Consider the following 18,912-nt stretch of genomic DNA (forward strand, 5'->3'; position numbering starts at 1 on the left):
TTCTTAAATCATCTTCTTTATTGCCATGGTATAATGTATCATGGAAACTGATAAAGTTATTCATTGCTTGATAAATGTCTCATTTACTAGTGGCTTAGGAAAGAGAGGACCCTGGTTCTTGAAAAGCTTGATACAGCAATGTAGGGGATTACCAGGACAGACAAGTGAGAGGGGGGTTGATTGGGGATCAGGCGGGCAAAAGGAAGAGGGCTTATGGGACATATGGGGAGGGGAAACCGGGAAAGGGGAAATCATTTGGAATGTAAACAAGAATATAGAAAATTTAAAAAAAAACATGTATTTGCTGTGTTTAATTTTTTCTAATAGTATATCAGCAAATGTTATTAGTTCTGCCTCCAAAATATATACCATAATAATTTAGACCTTGCTCTTTTCATGGTAACATTCCTGATTTAAGCTGCCATAGAATTTTATCTCATTTACTACAATAGTCATCCTCCTTTTTTTCCCATTGTTGATGCTCAGTAGTTCAATCTCCTCATTCTTATGGGAGTGATAGTTTCAAATGTAAACCAAACCTTATAATTAGAGGTATAATAGTTTTCTGATATCTTATTATTTTATGTTTAATAAATATCAAGTTTTAATACTATCTAATATATATACATATATTTGCATAACATATTTATGACATTTTTGGGATGTTCACCCCTTCGTACATCATATTCCTGCCAGTTTAGCCCCTTATAGCACTAAGTAAATATTAAAATACGTAGGTGCCAAGAACTTACATAAATCATGCAAGATAAATTTTAACAAATTCTTGTTTCAAAAGTTTTATTTATAAACAATGTGCCCCACAATCCCTCACATTCAGGTTTCACTATTTGGAAAAGCGGTTGCATCTATAGATACCATTGACACAACCTGTTTCATAAAAATTAGATGGAAAGAACATACCACAAGTGAACAAATAAAAAATTCTGGAACTTAGTCAGAACTTTCTGTTGGTTGTCAATTCTGCTTCCTTCATATCTCCTTCTCCTCTGAGACCATTCAGTAGCCCAAGCAAATGTGCAGGGCTGATACCAAAAACAATGAGTCAGCAACTGGACAACACAGCATGAGAAGAGAGTCGGGGTGCTCAGCTGGAAGAGTATACACTGGATTTTTATAGCCTCAGCAAGGACGCAAAATGCAGAAATCACATGATTAGTTTCTAACAAAATAGGGTACTCACCTTATTTGGAAACATTCTGCTCAGTTGCCCCTGTCAATATCTAAAGATTCATTGTTACTTGCAATAAAAGTGGTGGGTCCCTAATCTCTACCTACTGAATTGCTGAATTGTGTTCTTGTTTTGTTGTTGTTTGTTCATTTATTTATTTTTTTTTTTACCTAGGAACAAGTACCTAAGTGATATTAGAATATCTTCCCTTCTAAAGGAGGGAAGTACCCCATACTCTTACCCAACTAAGATGTCTGTGAGCCACATCTGTGACTAGTATGGCATGATAATCCTAAATGTGCAATAGCATCAGGCATAGTTTGATGGTTACCCGGAGCTCTCTAATTGGACTAAGGGCTCTCTTAACAGGATGAGAATAATGCCTTGTACTGAAATATTAGCTATCTATTTAGTGCAAGTCATAGTTATTCAAAGCGAATATACAGTCATTAGTTTACTAAACCAGCATAATACCTAGCAATAATACACACACACACACACACACACACACACATACACACACACACATGTCCCTAAACTCACAAATAAATGTAATCTTAACCATTATCATGGAAACTTCACCTTACATCAGACAAAGACAATTATAGGACATCACAACCAATCCAAATGCAGAGTTGAGGAGACCATTTCCAAAAGATACATGTATAAAATACTCTGACAAAAATGACTCAGAGAACATTGATGAGGAGAGGGAAGAAAGATTGTAATATCTAGAAGATCAGAGATTTTTCTATGAGGTTGTGTCTGCTGGGAAAGTCAGAAAATACATCCATCATGCTACCAACATGAATGTCCACATATGTGCTGAGCACAGACGACACCAACGGATATGCAAAACTGGATAAGAAAAATTTGACACCTCAACCATACATAAAGAACTATAAGCAAACAAGGAAAGCTGGGAGTGAGAGGTGGTCTTCCCCAGCGATAAGTACACCAGATGTTTGTCCAGTGCACAAAGGTCAGACCTGAAAAATACATACAAACAACATCATAAGTAACAAATATAGCATACACATATATACACGTGTATATATGTGTATACATATGTAATATACATATGCATATATATGTATATATATTCTCATACACACATATGCAGGCAATAATAATTAGTGAAAAAATTCCAGTCATGAATTTGAAAGAGAAGATGAAGGGGTAATTGGAAGGGCTTGGAGGGAGGATGGAATGAAATGAAAGAGGGAAATTTAGTCATTTTATTATAATCTCAAAAAAATAAAAATATAAACATAAAATAAATAAATTACTTTATTAAAGTTCATAAACTATTCTCTAAGATAAAAAAAAGACATTCAAAAACTTGATGTTGAAGTACACGATTCATATTTAGTTAAATCTTGATGTAGATCTTACATGAATACTAAGTACATCATATTCTGGATAAATGCCAGTAGCTTGACACAAAATAATTAATTTTCTTTGCATAGTCAGACTGAAAAGTTAGACTTTTATAGTGTATAAGTAATTTATAGTGCTTTATTATTAAATGTATTTTTCCAAGTGTGTACACATGTAGAGGTCAGAGAACTTGCAAAAGTAGATTCTTTCCTCTTTCCACACTGGTCAAGGTGACAGATGTAGCTTTTCGGGCTAAGTGCAAAGCATTTTATCCCCTAAGACCCTTTGCTGGTTCATGTTGTTATTTAGTATAATCCGATGACTTTGAGGTTCTTGTCAAAATCAATAAATCTTATAGCTGGTTTACTTAATCAAGTCTTCAGGCCAATAAAATTTGTGTGAAGCAGATTTATATTGAGCATTTTAACTCTTCTAGGATAGAGAAGTGAAGAAAAGGTAATAGCTGTGTCTGCCCCATTTATGGTCTAGTTAGGTTAGTCAAACAAATGAATTGACTTTCCACAATTGAAACACACACACACACACACACTGACAAGGAGAGAAAGAAGGAACGGAGGAAGGGAAGGAAGGAAAAAGGAAGAAAGAAGAAAGGAAGGAAGACAGAATAAAAGAAAGAACAAAAAAAGAAAGAAAATAAAATACAAAAAAAAAAAAAAAACAAAATCAAAAAACAAACAAAATTTGGATTTAAAATGAATGGTCTGATCAGGCCAAATTCCGATCTGGTTTTGGTTTGTTTTCAGAGCATTTGATTTTCCAAATACTTCTGAATGTTCCAGCATCTCTTTAGAATGCAGATCTCCCAACACTAGAGGAAAGTTTATAAGAGGTTTTCTTGGCATTTATGCAACTCCTTCCTGAAACTGCTATGTGGTACGGCAAAGACTTGAACAAATAGACAAGGAGAGCAAAGCATGAAGGACTAAGCCAGTGCTGGAGGAGCCAGTTTCACGTTAGCAGTTGTTTCTTCATCTCAATTTAATGCAAAGTCTTCCCCATGATTAAATTAGAGCGCTGCTGCTATTAAGTGAATGGCCATTAGAACTATGAAAAGGATAGGGCTATAGTCCCTCTGGGGTTCAAGACTGCATCCAAATGGTGATATTTGTTTTGCTGTCACTGGAAAACTTCAGTGGAGATGAAAATCATGCATCTTTGCTTTTAGAAAATAGCTTATAAGTCTGGATATACTAGCAAAGGTAATGAAAAGGGAAGTAAACAGAAGGAGAGGGAGGATGAAGGAAGGATGAGAGAGAAGGGAAAGGTTATAAACAGAAAGATGAAAGGGGAAAGAAAGGAAGGAAGAATTTTGTTTTCTTAGTTTGAGGAGCTAAACTGCCTGATATTCGTTTTTAATGCTCCAACTTAAAAAACAAACAAACAACAAACGAAAAAACCTTCTGTCAAAATAATGTGGGAGAAAATAACCAGTAATTTCCAGACCATGAGCTATGTTCAGCCATCACACCAACAGTCCACAAATGATTTAGAAATCATTATCTGGAAACCTTTTGCCGTTTCAGCTGATGTCACAATGTCAAATACATCCCAACTTCAAAGAGCACCAGGAAGTTAAAGAAATCAATGTGTTTACATAATGCTATCCAGTTATTTTACCTGAATCCATTCTAAAGGGGTACTGGAACATTTAGAAATATTTAGGAGAGTGAGTTACATTTATGAATGTATTTTGATGCTATTTAAGAATCATATATTCTCACAAAAATATAGAAAATGTACTTTAAATTTTACATGATTTTAGTTATATGTATATGTATACATGTATGTATATATGTGTGTGTGTACATATATATATATATATATAAATGGATGCATATACATATATGTTGAAAATAGGATTTAGAAATAGAGTTTGTGGAAGATTTTAATTTTTGTTAATATTAATAATTATTTGTTAAGTAATATGTTTTATATTGAAGGAAATGAAATTTTTAATAAAATTTATTTGAACAACATCAATTAACAATACATGTAAGGCTCTACTGGTAGGACCTAGAACAAAAGAACAGGAAGGAAAACAGTACTATAGTCAGGTAAGGTGTCTCATTGCAGAGATGATCACTGTTAAAATCCTGAATGTGAATATTATTTTTAGTTTCATGGCATCCATATCACAGCATTTATTTTTAAAAGAATTATAATTTTTGTTTGCTTTCGGTCATCACTAAAGCTTGTTTTTGATATTTTACATGCCTTCAGTAGCTGTTTGCTTTCGGTCATCACTAAAGCTTGTTTTTGATATTTTACATGCCTTCAGTAGCTGTAGCTATTAATTACCTTAAAACTTGAGAGATGTGATAAGGATTACTTATTTTTCCAATATACATTTACTTTAAAAAATCATATTCTCATTTACTAAACACAGTGGAAGTAATTCTTCTAATTTTCTTTCCGTAGGAAGTCTGGCACATTGATGAGTCTTGTGTTTGATCAAATTATTTAACTGGATTATAATGTTTTGTTATTAGATATTTGTTTCATTTACATTTCAAATGTTCTTCTCTTTCCTAATTTCCCCTCTGAAAACCCCTCATCCTATTGCCCCTCCTCCCTGCTCACCAACCTACCCACTCCCACTTTCCTGACCTGCCGTTCCTCTACACTGGGGCATCAAACCTTCAAACCTGTGCTTTGAAATGTGCAAGAAATAATCAAATTATTCTTGTTTTATATAGTATAGTGAATCAAAAATGGTGAACTTAACTTGGCATTGGTAGGTCAGTTTCTATTTGAAAATGAAGTTAGTGAAGCAGTATGGACAAGAAAGGACCCTACAGCCAAATCTACCAGAATGAGTGTAGTCCTGGGACCAAAGTTGTGGATGGAGAGACATGACTCCTGTAAATTATCTTCACCCTGTGGTGAGACACACACAAATACCTGATGAATGAGTGATGAATGTATGATGAATGAATGAATGAATTAATTAATTAATAGTTGAGATATTTTTAGAGAGTGAATATTAAAACATACATATGGCATAGGACACAAAGTATTATGTGACATAAATGATACACATATCAATCTGTTATTTGAGGAATCCATTTTTTATTCGATATATTCTTCATTTACATTTTAAATGATTTCCCCTTTTTAGGCTCCCCACTCCCCGAATGTCCCATAAGCCCTCTTCCCTTCCCCTGTTCTCCCATCCACCCCTTCCAATTTCTCTGTTCTGGTATTGCCCTACACTGTTAAACTGAGCCTTTCCAGAACCAGGGGCCACTCCTTCCTTCTTCTTGGACATCATTTGATATGCGGATTATGTCTTGGGTATTCCAAAATTCTGGGCTAATATCCACTTATCAGTGAGTGCATACCATGAGTGATATTTTGAGACTGGGTTACCTCACTTAAGATGATGTTCTCTAGCTCCATCCATTTGTCTAAGAATTTCATGAATTAATTGTTTCTAATGACTGAATAGTACTTGATGTGTATATATACCACATTTTTTGTAACCATTACTCCAATGAGGGACATCTAGGTTCTTTCCAGCTTCTGGCTATTATAAATAGTGCTGTTATGAACATAGTGGAACATGTATCCTTATTATATGCTGGGGAATCCTCTGGGTGCATGCCCAGGAGTGGTATAGCAGGGTCCTCTGCAAGTGACTTGCCCAGTTTTCTGAGGAACCGCCAGACTGATTTTCAGAGTGGTTGTACCATCTAGCATTCCCACCAGCAGTGGAGGAGTGTTGCCCTTTCTCCACATCCTTGCCAAGACCTGCTATCTCCTGAGTTTTTTTTTTTTAATTTTTTTTATTCGATATAATTTATTTACATTTCAAATGATTTCCCCTTTTCTAGCCCCCCACTCCCCGAAAGTCCCGTAAGCCCCCTTCTCTTCCCCTGTCCTCCCACCCACATTCTGACTAGTGTGAGGTTGTTTTGAGTTGCATTTCCATAATGACTAATGATGTTGAGCATTTTTTAAGGTACTTGTCAGCTATCTGAAGTTCTTCAGGTAAGAATTATTTGTTTAGCTCTGCACTACATTTTTTTAATTGGGTTATTTTATTTTCTGGGGTTTAACTTCTTGAGTTCTTTGTATTTATTGGATATTAGTCCTCTGTCAGATGTACGGTTGGAGAAGATCTTTTCCCAATTTGTTGGTTGACGATTTGTCTTTTTGATGGTGTCCCTGGCCTTACAGAAACTTTGTAATTTTATGAGGTCCCATTTGTCAATTCTTGATCTTAGAGCATAAGCTATTGGTGTTCTGTTCAGGAACTTTACCCCTAAACCAATGTCCTCAAAGGTCTTCCACAGTTTCTTTTCTATTAGTTTCAGTGTGTCTGGCTTTACTTGGAGGTCCTTGATCCACTTGGAGTTGAGTTTAGTACAAGGAGATAAGAATGGATCAGTTTGCATTCTTCTGCATGCTGACCTCAAATTGAACCAGCACCATTTGTTGAAAAGGCTATCTTTTTTCCAGTGGATGTTTTCAGCTCCTTTGTCGAAGATCAAGTGACCATAAGTGTGTTGGTTCATTCATTTCTATGTTAAATTATTTTATATTTTAAAAGTGATGCTGAATTGACAAACAATACAGCCAAAGTTTTGAAGATGATTCATTCAGTTAAAACTGCAAGACTTTGGTAGGTGGATATTTTGCTTAGGCTTAGGATAGACACTGAGCATTCACAAGTAAATAAAATTTGATTTGCTCTAAAACTCTTAATTCTTAGTTATTTAACCATACATCGTAATATTATACTATATCCATATATTATAATGTTAATTAAAATGTACATATTTTATATCTTTATGTGTCTAATGTTCAATTGCATAATAAGCACATCCAGAAATTTATGTAGAAGTCTAAAATTGCACTCTTTACTTACTATACAATGAATGCTGTTTTCTCACATGTGAGTATCTAATAGCCCATCGATTTTTTCTAGGTAGTATAGTCCATATTCTCAAGAAAGAAACTGATTTCCTTGTGTCATAGAAGAACAATCTCTCTCATCTATCCTCAAAAATAAATATATCTGAAAATGAATATGAACTAAGTTGTGGGTCCTTGAAAGACAGCATATCTGCCAGTGCCTTGATTATGGCTTTAAAGGCTTTAGGTCAGTGACAAATAATTTTTACTGTTCATAAGGCACTTGGTTCATTATTCCTTGCCATGGCAATACAGACAGACTAACTTTTATATATATGTATGTATTACAAAAATAAAAAATATATTTGAATAATTCTATATGCTTTAAAATTAACTTTGTGGATGCCATGAAATTAAGAATATTAAATTTCCTAAACAGAGGATACTGCCATGGAATAAAATGGGGAGATCATACCTCAACTGTTGGCAATTGATTCATGGACTAATTATAATAAAATGTGCTTAAAATGATTCACTGGTGTTAAACTTGGTTTCAGCTGAGCAAGTAAGTAGAATAAATGTTAAAGTTAATTCATTGAACTGAAAAAAACATTGTTGATATATTTCTAAGATTGAAAACATTTTAGAGCATTTAATTTATATGAAATAAATAGTAAAACTTGCTCAAATTCATCAATATCTAACAGTAGCAGGAAATTCTCTTAGAATGAATTTAAAGTCTACTTGATGACCAAATCTAGCCTTATGAGTTTTGTTTATTAAAAATGAAATACATTAGGTGAACTTGAAGGAAACCCTATTTTTATTTTTTCATTTCTGTTTGTTATTCTCCGTTCTGTCATTTATCCTTGTCTGTTTCACTCATGTGGTTTAGACCAGAAATGTCTCCCTAAAGTTCCAATGTTGGTACTTAAGGGGCTTTGAAGTTAAGAGTGGACCAGGAGGATTCAGACTTCATCAATGTAACAGTCCATTCGTGACTTGGCAAGAAACTGTATTTGTAGAAAGGAATTGAAAGCAGAAGCAGGTTCACTGGGGTCACAGGCCAGTTGTGCATACAATGCTTGCTTCAATGTCTCCATAGTCATATACTGTGCACAATTCCAACATAGTGGTATTCTACCACTGTGCAGTCTCGAAGCAATAGAGTCATATGTTCATAAGTTGAAAACATGAATTCAAATAGAACTTTCTTTCTTTACTTGTCTTACTCCCAAAGAGCTTTAGAAATCTAACAAGACTGGTGCTCTTTATCTTCCTGAAACAAATCTATTCTATGTCTTTATTTTTACCATGGATGGAAATACTGACTATGGGTTTATTTACTATGTGAAAATTGTTTTGCCTGTTCAGGAGACAAATATGTCAAAATAACAGAAATAACATGTGAACATATTCATTATCTGGCAACTCTGGTAGTCAAGAAAGGAATGCCTTATATTCTTATATGCATACGTTGTTCAATTAGACCCTCATTACTCCTGATGTCACCAAACTCTATTTCTCACTTTTTGAAGGAGAGAGTTTAGACATAGTTTCTATGTTGTTATCAATTATTTTGTTTAAACATGAAAATATCATGGGTAGTCTATCCCACCTAGGGATCGATCCCATACACATTTACAAAGTCCAGACACAAATACCGATGCCCACAGTGCTTGCTGAACTATGCCAGATAGAGCTGTCACCTGGGAGCTAGTACATGGAATATATGAAGGGAACACTCTTCAGCCCGCCATTGAACTGAGCACAGGGTCCCCAATGGAGGAGCTAAAGAAAGGACCTGAGGAGCTGAAGGGGTTTGCAGCACCATAGGAAGGACAACAATATGAGCCATCCAGTACTCCTAGAGCTCCCAGGGACAAAACTATCAACCAAAGAGTACACATGGAGGGACCCGTAGCTCTAGACACATGGGCAGCAGGGAATGGCCTTGTTAGACACCAAAGGGCAGAAATGCCCTTGGTCCTGGCAAAGCTAGATGTAGCAGTGTAGAGGAATACCAGGACAGGGAAGCAGGAGAGGGTTGATTGGGGAACAGGGGGAGGGGAGATAGCTTTTGGGATTTTCGTGGGGTGGGAATCAGACAAGGTGATTAAAACATATATATCTTTGCCTCTATTGAATACTTTTTCAAAATTATGAGTATTTCAGTTATGTATCTTATAGTGTAGCATATAAAAATTCATGAAATGAATAAAAATTCATGATTAAATAATTGAAACTATCATTTCAACTTTTTAAACATAAAGCTAATGCATAGTAGTTTTCCATATAAAAAGTACTGTGGTACTTTAATACATGTCTACAATATGGGCTGGTCAGTTAGTACATTCAATGTGGTTTCTCCTTACATTACACTGTATTGAAACCCTAGAAACACCTTTTTATAGATATTCATACCATCTGTAGTATTAGAGCAATTGTTATCTTGTCTCACCATATGAAATCAGAGCTTAATGTTCACTCTTACTCTTCTAAATATTTATTTTCTAACCTTCTTTTAGTAACACTCTATAACTCATCTAATGCCTTAGTGATGGTAACTCTGTATTCACATAACAATACTTTAGAATTTCGGAGCAATGTGTCCATATAAATCCTCTGAGGACAACTAGGCACCTGCCCCAAATTAGCCGGAGTTGCTTCTGCATTCATTTATGTCCATCTCATACAGGGCCCCTGGGTATAATCATAGAGACTTGATCTCGTCCTATTAAACAAAATCATCACATGGACAAAATGAGACAGCTAATAATAGCATAAAGTATTAGATATAGTGTTAAAATAAAAATGACGGTTAATTACAAATACAAGCCATGAAGTGTATATTTTAAATAGCTAGAAACATTTTCACCATATAAATGTTGCTAAGAAATTGGTATGTGTATTATGTATGCATTATATAAATGCATTAAATAATCACATTATACCTCAATAATATGAAGACATTTGTAGTTCTATGTCATTTTAAACACAGAATAGTTAACTAATTTCATTTCTCATTGAGACTCATTCTCCTTTTCCTACTTTACACAGTATTAATTTGTAGTCTAGTTAATACATATTGCTAGCTAATATACAAAGTATCTAATTTATGGCATTGTCTATATTTTATATAATAGATAACAAGTTCAAGATAAAATGATTGAAGTAATATTTGACATAATAAATGAATAGGATTACTGAAGTATTTGGCCAAATGATTGAATGGGCAGCTCTAACTCTTGAATACACCCTCCAGTTTTTTGTTTGTTTTTTTTTACATTGGATACTTTATCCATTCACATTTCAAATGCCATCCCTCTTCCTGCCTCCCCACCCTCCTGAAACACTCCCTCCCATCCCTCCTTATCCTGCTTCCATGAGGGAGCTCTCCCACCCACCTACCCTCTCCTACCCACCCACCCACTCCCACCACACTGCACCAGCACTCCTCCACACTGGGGCATCAAGCCTCTACAGGTTGTAGGGCCCCTACCAGACAAGGCTTCTTAAGTTTCTTCAGTCCTCCCCCACCCCACCCTGGGGACCTCTAGATCAGTTCAATCACTGGATTCTAGCATCAGCACACTGGGGACCCCTAGATCAGTCCAATCATCAGCATTTGGATTGGTCAGGATCTAGTAGAGGCCCCCAGGAGCCACCCTCTTCAGGTTCCAGTCAGCAAGCACAACTCTTCATCCACAATAGTGTCTGGGTTTGGTGCTTGCATGTGTAATGGATCCCCAGGTAGGACACTCCCTGTCCCTGCACCTGCCCCAGACAGGAGCAATTCTGGATTAAAATTTTGGAAATGGGTGGGTGCCCCTATCTGCTAACCGGGGGACATAACCTATTGACATGGCCCTGGAAGGCTTTCCCTCCCCATTGTAGAGCATTTCATCTAATGTTATCCCAGTGTGGTCCTGGGAGGTTTCTACCCTCCTGGCATCTTAGACCTTTTGGTTGCCACCCAACCCCAGTTCCGCATCCTCCACTGCTACACACCTCTGTTCTATTTCCTTTTTAAAAAATTTTTTGGATCTATTATTTATTTACATTTCAAATGCTATCCCATATCCCAGTTTTTCCACTTCCCCAATATCCCTTATTCCATCCTCCGACCCCCTAATTCTATGAGGATGTTCCTGAACCCATCTTCTCCCACCTCTCCTCCTTCAATTACCCTATAAATGGACCTCTATTGAGCTTTCATAGGACTTCTCCTCCCCTTGATGCCTGACAAGGCAATCCTCTGCTACATATATGCAGCTAGATACATGAGTACTCCTTGGTTGATGCCTTAGTCCTTGGGAGCTCTGGGGTCTGGTGATTTGATATTGCTGTTCTTCCTATGAGGTTACAAAACGCTTTAGCACCTTTAGTTCCTTCTCTGACTCCTCCATTGGGGACCACACGCTCAGTCCAATGGCTGATTGTGAGCATCTACCACTGTATTTGTAAGGCTCTTGCAGGGCCTCTTAAGAGACATTCCTTTCAACAAGCATTTATTGGCATCTGGGATAGTGTCTGGGTTTGGTGACTGTGTATGGGATGAATCCTCAGGTTGTATAGTCTCTGGATGGCCTTTACTTCAGTCTCTTCTCTACACTTTATCTACATATTTGCTCTTGAGTGTATTTTGTTCCCCTTCTCAGAATTTCTTAACCCTCTGGGACATCTCCTCTATCTCCTCCATATCTGATTCTTCTCTTTTTCCCCTTGCCCTCTTCTTTTCCTCACATGTCCCTTACACCGCTACTTCCTTTGATTATTTTGGTTTCCTTCCTAAGTAGGACTGAAGCATCCTCTTTGGCCTTCCTTCCTCTTGAGTTTCATGTAGTCCATGAGTTGTATCCATAAGTTGTATCATGCATCCACACTTTGGCTAATATCCACATATCATACCATGTATATTCTTTTGTGACTGAAGTACCTCACTCAGGATGATATTATTTCTCTTTTTTATTTCAAAAGACTTATTTATTACATACAAGTAGCTATCTTCAGACATACCAGAAGAGGGTATCAGATCTTATTACAGTGGTTGTAAGCTATCATATGGTTTCTGGGATTTGAACTCAGGACCTCTGGAAGAGCAGCCAGTACTCTTAACCACTGAGTAATCTCTCTAGTCCCATGGATGATATTTTCTCAATCCATATATTTCCTTGTGACTTTCATTAAGTCATTGTTTTTAATACCTGAGAAGGACTCATTTGCGTAAATGTATCACATTTTCTGTATCCATTCCTCTGTTGAGGGAAATCTGGGTTGTTTCAAGATTCTGGCTATTATAAATAAGGCAGCTATAAACATAGTAGAGCATGTGTCCTTATTAAATGTTGGAGCATCTTCTGAGTATATGCCCAGGAATGGTATAAATGGGTCCTTAGGTAGTACTATGTCCACTTTTCCGAGGAACCACCAAACCAATTTCCAGAGTGGTTGTACCAGCTTGCAATACCACCAGTAATGGAGGAGTGTTCCTCTTTCTCCATAACCTCACCAGCATCTGCTGTCACCTGAGTTTTTGATCTTAGCCATTCTGACTGGTATCAGGTGGAATCTCAGGAGCTGTTTTGATTTGTATTTCCCTGATAACTAAGAGTGTTTAACATTTCTTTAGGTGCTTCTTGGCCACTCAAGTTTCTCAGTTGAGAATTCTCTGTTTAGCTCTGCTCCCCATTGTTAATAGGATTATTCAATTCTCTGGAGTTTAACTTCTTGAGTTCTTTGTGTATATTGGATATTAGCCTTCTATTGGATATAGGGTGGGTAAAGATCTTTTTCCAGTTTGTTGGTTGCCCTTTTGTACTATTAACCCTGTCCTTTGCAGTTTCATAAGGTACCATTTGTGGAATCTTGATCTTATAACATAAGTCATTGTTATTCTGTTCAGGAACTTTCCCCCTATGCCAATGTGTTCAAGGCCTTTCCCTGCTTTCTCTTCTATTAGATTCAGTGTATCTGGTTTTATGTTGAGGTCCTTGATCCACATGGACTTGAGCTTTGTACAGGAAGATAAGAATGGATCAATTTCCATTATTCTACATGTTGACCGCCAGTTAAACCAGCACCATTTGTTGAAAATGCTGTCTTTTTTCCACTGAATGGTCATATCTTCTTTGTCAAAGATCAAGTGACCATAGATGTGTGGGTTCTTTTCTAGGTCTTCAATTCTATTCCATTGAAATTCCTGCCTGTCACTGTATCCAATACAATGTAGATTTATCTCTTTTGCTCTGTAGTATCACATGAGGTCAGGGATTGTGATTCCCTCCCCCGCAAGTCATTTAATTCTTGAGAATAGTTTTCACTATCCTGGGTTACTTGTTATTCCAAATGAATTTGAGAATTGCTCTTTCTAAATCTATGAAGAATTGAGTTGGAATTTGGATGGGGATTGCATTGAATCTGTAGATTGCTTTCTGCAAGAATGGCTATATTTACTATATTAATCCTGTCAATCCATAAGCATGGGAGATCTTACCAACTTCTGAGGTATTTTTCTATTTCTTTCTTCAGAGACTTGAACTTCTTGGCCTACAGATCTTTCACTTGTTTGGTTAGAGTCACACCAAGATAATTCATATTGTTTGTGACTATTATAAAAGATGCCATTTCCCTCCTTTCTTTCTCAGCCCGTTTATTCTCTGAGTACAAGGAGACTACTGAATTGTTTGGGTTAATTTTATGTCCAGATACATTGCTGAAGCTCTTTATCAGGTTTAGGATTCTCTGTTGGAATTTTTTGGGTCACTTAAGTATACTATCATAACATCTATAAATAATGATATTTTGATTTCTTCCTTTCAAACTTATATCTATTTGACTTCCTTTTGTTGTCTAACTGTTGTCTAGCTATAACTTCAAGTAATATATTGAATAGATCAGGAAGAGAGAGTATACATTCTTGTCTAGTCCCTGATTTTAGTTTGATTGATTCAAGTTTCTCCCCATTTAGTTTGATGTCAGTTACTGGTTTGCTGTATATTACTTTTACTGTTTTCAGGTATGATCCTTGAATTCCTGATCTTTTCAAGACTTTTACCATGAAGGGACTTTGAATTTTGTTAAATTCCTTCTCAGCATCCAATGAAGCGAATATGTGTTCCCCCCCCCTCTTGAGGTTGTTTATACAGTAGATTATTTTGATGGATTTCCATATATTGAACCATCCCTATTAGTTTCCTCTACATTCATGTGATGAAGCCTACTTGATCACAGTGAATGATTGTTTTATTATGTTCTAGGATTAGGTTTGTGAACATTTTATTGAGTATTTCTGCATCAAAATTTATAAGGGAAATTGGCCTGAAATTCTCCTTCTTTGTTGGGTCTTTGTATGGTTTAGGTACAAGCCTAATTCTGGCTTCATAGAATGAATTGGGTACTATTTCTTCTGTTTCTATTTTGTGGAAATTTTTAAGAGTATTGGCATTATGTTTTCTTTGTAGGTCTGATAGAATTTTCCAATACGTCCATCTGGTCCTGGGTCTTCTTTTAGTTGGGAGACTATTAATGACTCCTTCTATTTCGTTAAGGGTTATGGTGCTGTTTAGATGATTTTTCTGATCCTGTTTTAAATTTGGCACCTGGTATCTTTCTAGGAAAATGTCCATTTCATCCAGTTTTCCAGTTTGGTTGAGTATAGGCTTTTGTAGTAGGACCTGATGATTTTTTGAATTTCCTGTTGTTATTTCTCCCCTTTTATTTCTAATTTTGTTAATTTGGATACTGTCTCTCTGCCCTCTGATTAGTCTGGCTAAGGGTTTAATTTTTCTTGTTGATTGTCTCAAAGAATCAGCTATGGGATTTGTTGATTCTTTGTAGAGTTCTTTTTGTTTCTACTTAGTTGATTTTAGCCTTGAGTTTGATTTTTTTTCCTGACATCTACTCCTTTTCGGTATATTCACTTACTTTTGTTCTAGAACTTTTAGATGTGCTGTTAAACTGCTAGTGTATGCTGTCTCTAGTTTCTTTTTGGAGGCATTTTTAGAGCTATTAGTTTTCCTCTTAGTTCTGCTTTCATTGTGTTGCATAAGTTTGGATTTGTTTTTATTACTTTTACTGTTTTCAGGTATGATCCTTGAATTCCTGATCTTTTCAAGACTTTTACCATGAAGGGACTTTGAATTTTGTTAAATTCCTTCTCAGCATCATTTTGCCTTCATTTTCATTAAATTCTAAAATGTCTTTTTTCTTTCTTTAATTTTCCTTGATTAAGCTATCATTGAGTAAAGTGTTGTTCAGCTTCCATATCTTCGTGGCCTTTCTGTTGTTTTTGTTCTTATTGAAGACCAGTCTTAATCAAATGCGATCTGATAGGATACATGGGATTATTTCAGTCTTCTGGTTTCTGTTGAGGCTTGGTTTATGACAAATTATATGATCAGTTTTGGAGAAGGTACCATGATGTATATATTTTTTTTTGAGAAGAGGTATATTTTTTTGAGAAGAGGTTTTTTTTTTTTTTTTTTTTTTTAGGATAGAATGTTCTATAAATATCTGTTAAATCCATTTGGTTAATAACTTCAGTTAGTTTTACTGTGTCCCTCTTTAGTGTCTGTTTCCATGATCTGTCCATTGATGAGAGTAGGGTGCTGAAGTCTTCCACAATTATTGTGTGAGGTGAAATGTATGCTTTGAGCTTTAGTAAAGTTTCTTTTATGAATGTGGGTGCCCTTGCATTTGGAGCATAGATATTTAGAATTGAGAGTTCATCTTTGTAGACTTTTTTTCTTTCATGTATTTGAAGTGTCTTTCATTATCTTTTTTGATAACTTTTAGTTGAAAACTGATTTTATTCACTGTTATAATGGCTACTCTAGCTTGTTTCTTGTGACCACTTGCTTGGAAAATTGTTTTCTACCCTTTTACTCTAAGGTAATATTTCTCTTTATCACTGAGGTGCATTTTCTGTATGCATCAAAATGCTGCGTCCTATTACGTATCCAGTCTGTTAGTCATTATCTTTCTATTGGAGAACTGAGTTCATTGATATTAAAAGATATTAAGATAGTTGCTTACTGTCAATTTTGTTGTTAGACGTAGAATTGTTTGTGTGGCTATCCTCATTTGGGTTTGCATTTTGAAAGAAAACTGAAATATCAAACTAAATGCTCACCATTTCTTACCAGGATAACCTACAATATTACTTATGATTTTCTTAATAAATTCCATAAATGAAACTATTAAATGTCTGACAATATGATGCAGAAAACAGTTTTGTACCATAGGCAGAAAAAATAATCACTTTGGTCGGTTAACTTGGCTGTGCTTCATAACTGTTCACATATATATAAGAGAAAATTATAATAACTGAACTTTTGAACATTTTTTATATCTCAAAGTGAAAAATACCTGACCATAAAAATAAACTTTCACTGCTTCTTGAAACATTTTATGTTATAATCACTTTTAATTCTTTATTTTGTGACAAAAGCAGAAAATATTTTACAGAAATAGAAAACTCAAGATGTTCAAATGTATCTTATAAGTGAGATCTCAATTACATCCTGCTTCAGAATCATGCATCTGGGAAATACACTGCATTTCACAAGTTTTTAATTGATACAGTCAGGAAGACAATTCTATCACTTTTTAAGTTTCAATTCCTGTGAGATTTGTTCAAATTAGAGAGTAAATTGTTCTGTCACTTGAATAGCTGCTTCAGTCATGTTTTTGAAAACCATATCTGCATCCATGAGCAGAGGAAATTTATTGCCCCAAAGTTACAATGTGGTACATTATAAGTCATTTCAAATGACAAAGCCTGCTAAGTGCTCACTGAATTTGCTATTACTGTTCCGCTCTTGAACTCAAAAAAAGAAAAAAAAAATCAGCTCTGTCTTAGGTCCCAATTGCAGGAATGAGTGTGCATTTAAAACATTTCCATAAGTTAATTAGAGAGGAATTATAATGAAAGTGGGTAGTTTAGCCGCATCAAAATTACCATTTAGAATCACACCACTGGTTCTCTTTATTTAATATCCAGCCTCCAGCAGCTGGACCTGTTGGTTTCTATAGCTTTTAAAGAAAGGTGAAGAACTCTGTGATTCTCCCAGGCAATGTGCCATCTGTGATCAGGCTACATTTTCCTCTTGACCTCCTTCAAATAATACCCTAAAGCTGGAAGCTTCAATTCTAAGTTGATACTGGTATAGCTTAAATAGCTGGTTATTAATAATCTGTACTCAATCATCCAATTCCTACATAAAATCAACTAGTCCATCAGGAAGCTATTTATTGCTAAAGTTCCTAAATTCATGCTTGAGTATTCCTGCGCCTGTGATGAAATGTGAATTTATGGGGCTTATTCAATACAAGTTCCTGGTAAAATCTGCCTCTAGATAACTGTTTTGGATGAACATCAGCTTTTCTTCCAAACTTTCATCATGCCAGAGTTTTCTCTCAATCTCAAACTTTTATATCTCCTAAAATTGCTTGCAAATGTCTTTCTCATAATAGCATGTAAATCCTATATGGATGATGGAGTTTTTCATTAGGAAGTTTATAGAAAGTTCAAGTAGATTTTTTGCTCCTGTAATTTTGCATAAGGAGAAAATCTGAGACAATAGAAAGAATTTTTAATTTGTCACCTCAAACCTCTCTTTATTAAAGAAATGCCAATACATCACAGGCTTACATAGTGTTCTACATAACACATTACAAATGAGGCCTCAGCTCCCTTGAATAAGAGTAAACATATGCAAGTAAAATACCACTGTCTTTTCAGGTTGTCAAATATAAATGTGACAAAAATAATATCCTAACTCTAAACTAGATTCTTGGCTCTAATCCTTGAAGACACTGTTTATCATTATTTGAAGTAAGTAATAGATTCATTGCTCATATTCACACTATCTCTATTCCTTCTTTGGCTTTCTCAAATATTTTTTCTGGTTCTGTTCATAATTTCCTTCCATTATTTTACGCAAAATCCATTTCTTTGGTGATTTTTTTCATGTGTGCTATTCCTGTCTCCATTAGACCTTGTTTCAGTATGATTTGCACTGATGGTTCTTTGTTTTCACAGTTGTTCTTACTCTAACATGTTAAGGAAATAAGGATGGATGTTAAAGAGAATGATTTTAATTCATACTGAATGGTTTATATACTTGAAAATACTAAGAAATGTGTTTCTATTATGTTCTTTAATTTGATCTGAATTCAAGTAAAAATTACTGAAATTTTGATTGTATTTATATATATATATATATATATATATATATATATATATATATGTGTGTGTGTGTGTGTGTGTGTGTGTGTGTGTGTGTGTGTGTGCATGTGTGTGTGCGTGTGTGTGTATCTCAAATATAATCTATGTATAAATCAACGAACAACTTTCAGGAATAAATTCGCTCCTTTTACCTAGGAAAAAATTGAAGTTATCTGATTTGGGGGCAAGTGCCTTTACCTACTGAAACATTTTGTTGGTTTCAATAAAGAATTTT

At 35.3% G+C, this 18,912-nt stretch overlaps 1 protein-coding gene across 1 annotated transcript in view; it reads left to right on the forward strand.

Annotated features, from left to right (window-relative positions):
* Bche (butyrylcholinesterase) overlaps positions 1–18,912 on the forward strand; it is a 79,295-nt gene that overhangs the window by 50,683 nt on the left and 9,700 nt on the right. The gene's annotated exons all lie outside the window — the stretch shown is intronic.

This window comes from Apodemus sylvaticus, chromosome 4 (assembly GCF_947179515.1).
Source record: "Apodemus sylvaticus chromosome 4, mApoSyl1.1, whole genome shotgun sequence".
Classification (NCBI taxonomy): Eukaryota; Metazoa; Chordata; class Mammalia; order Rodentia; family Muridae; genus Apodemus; species Apodemus sylvaticus.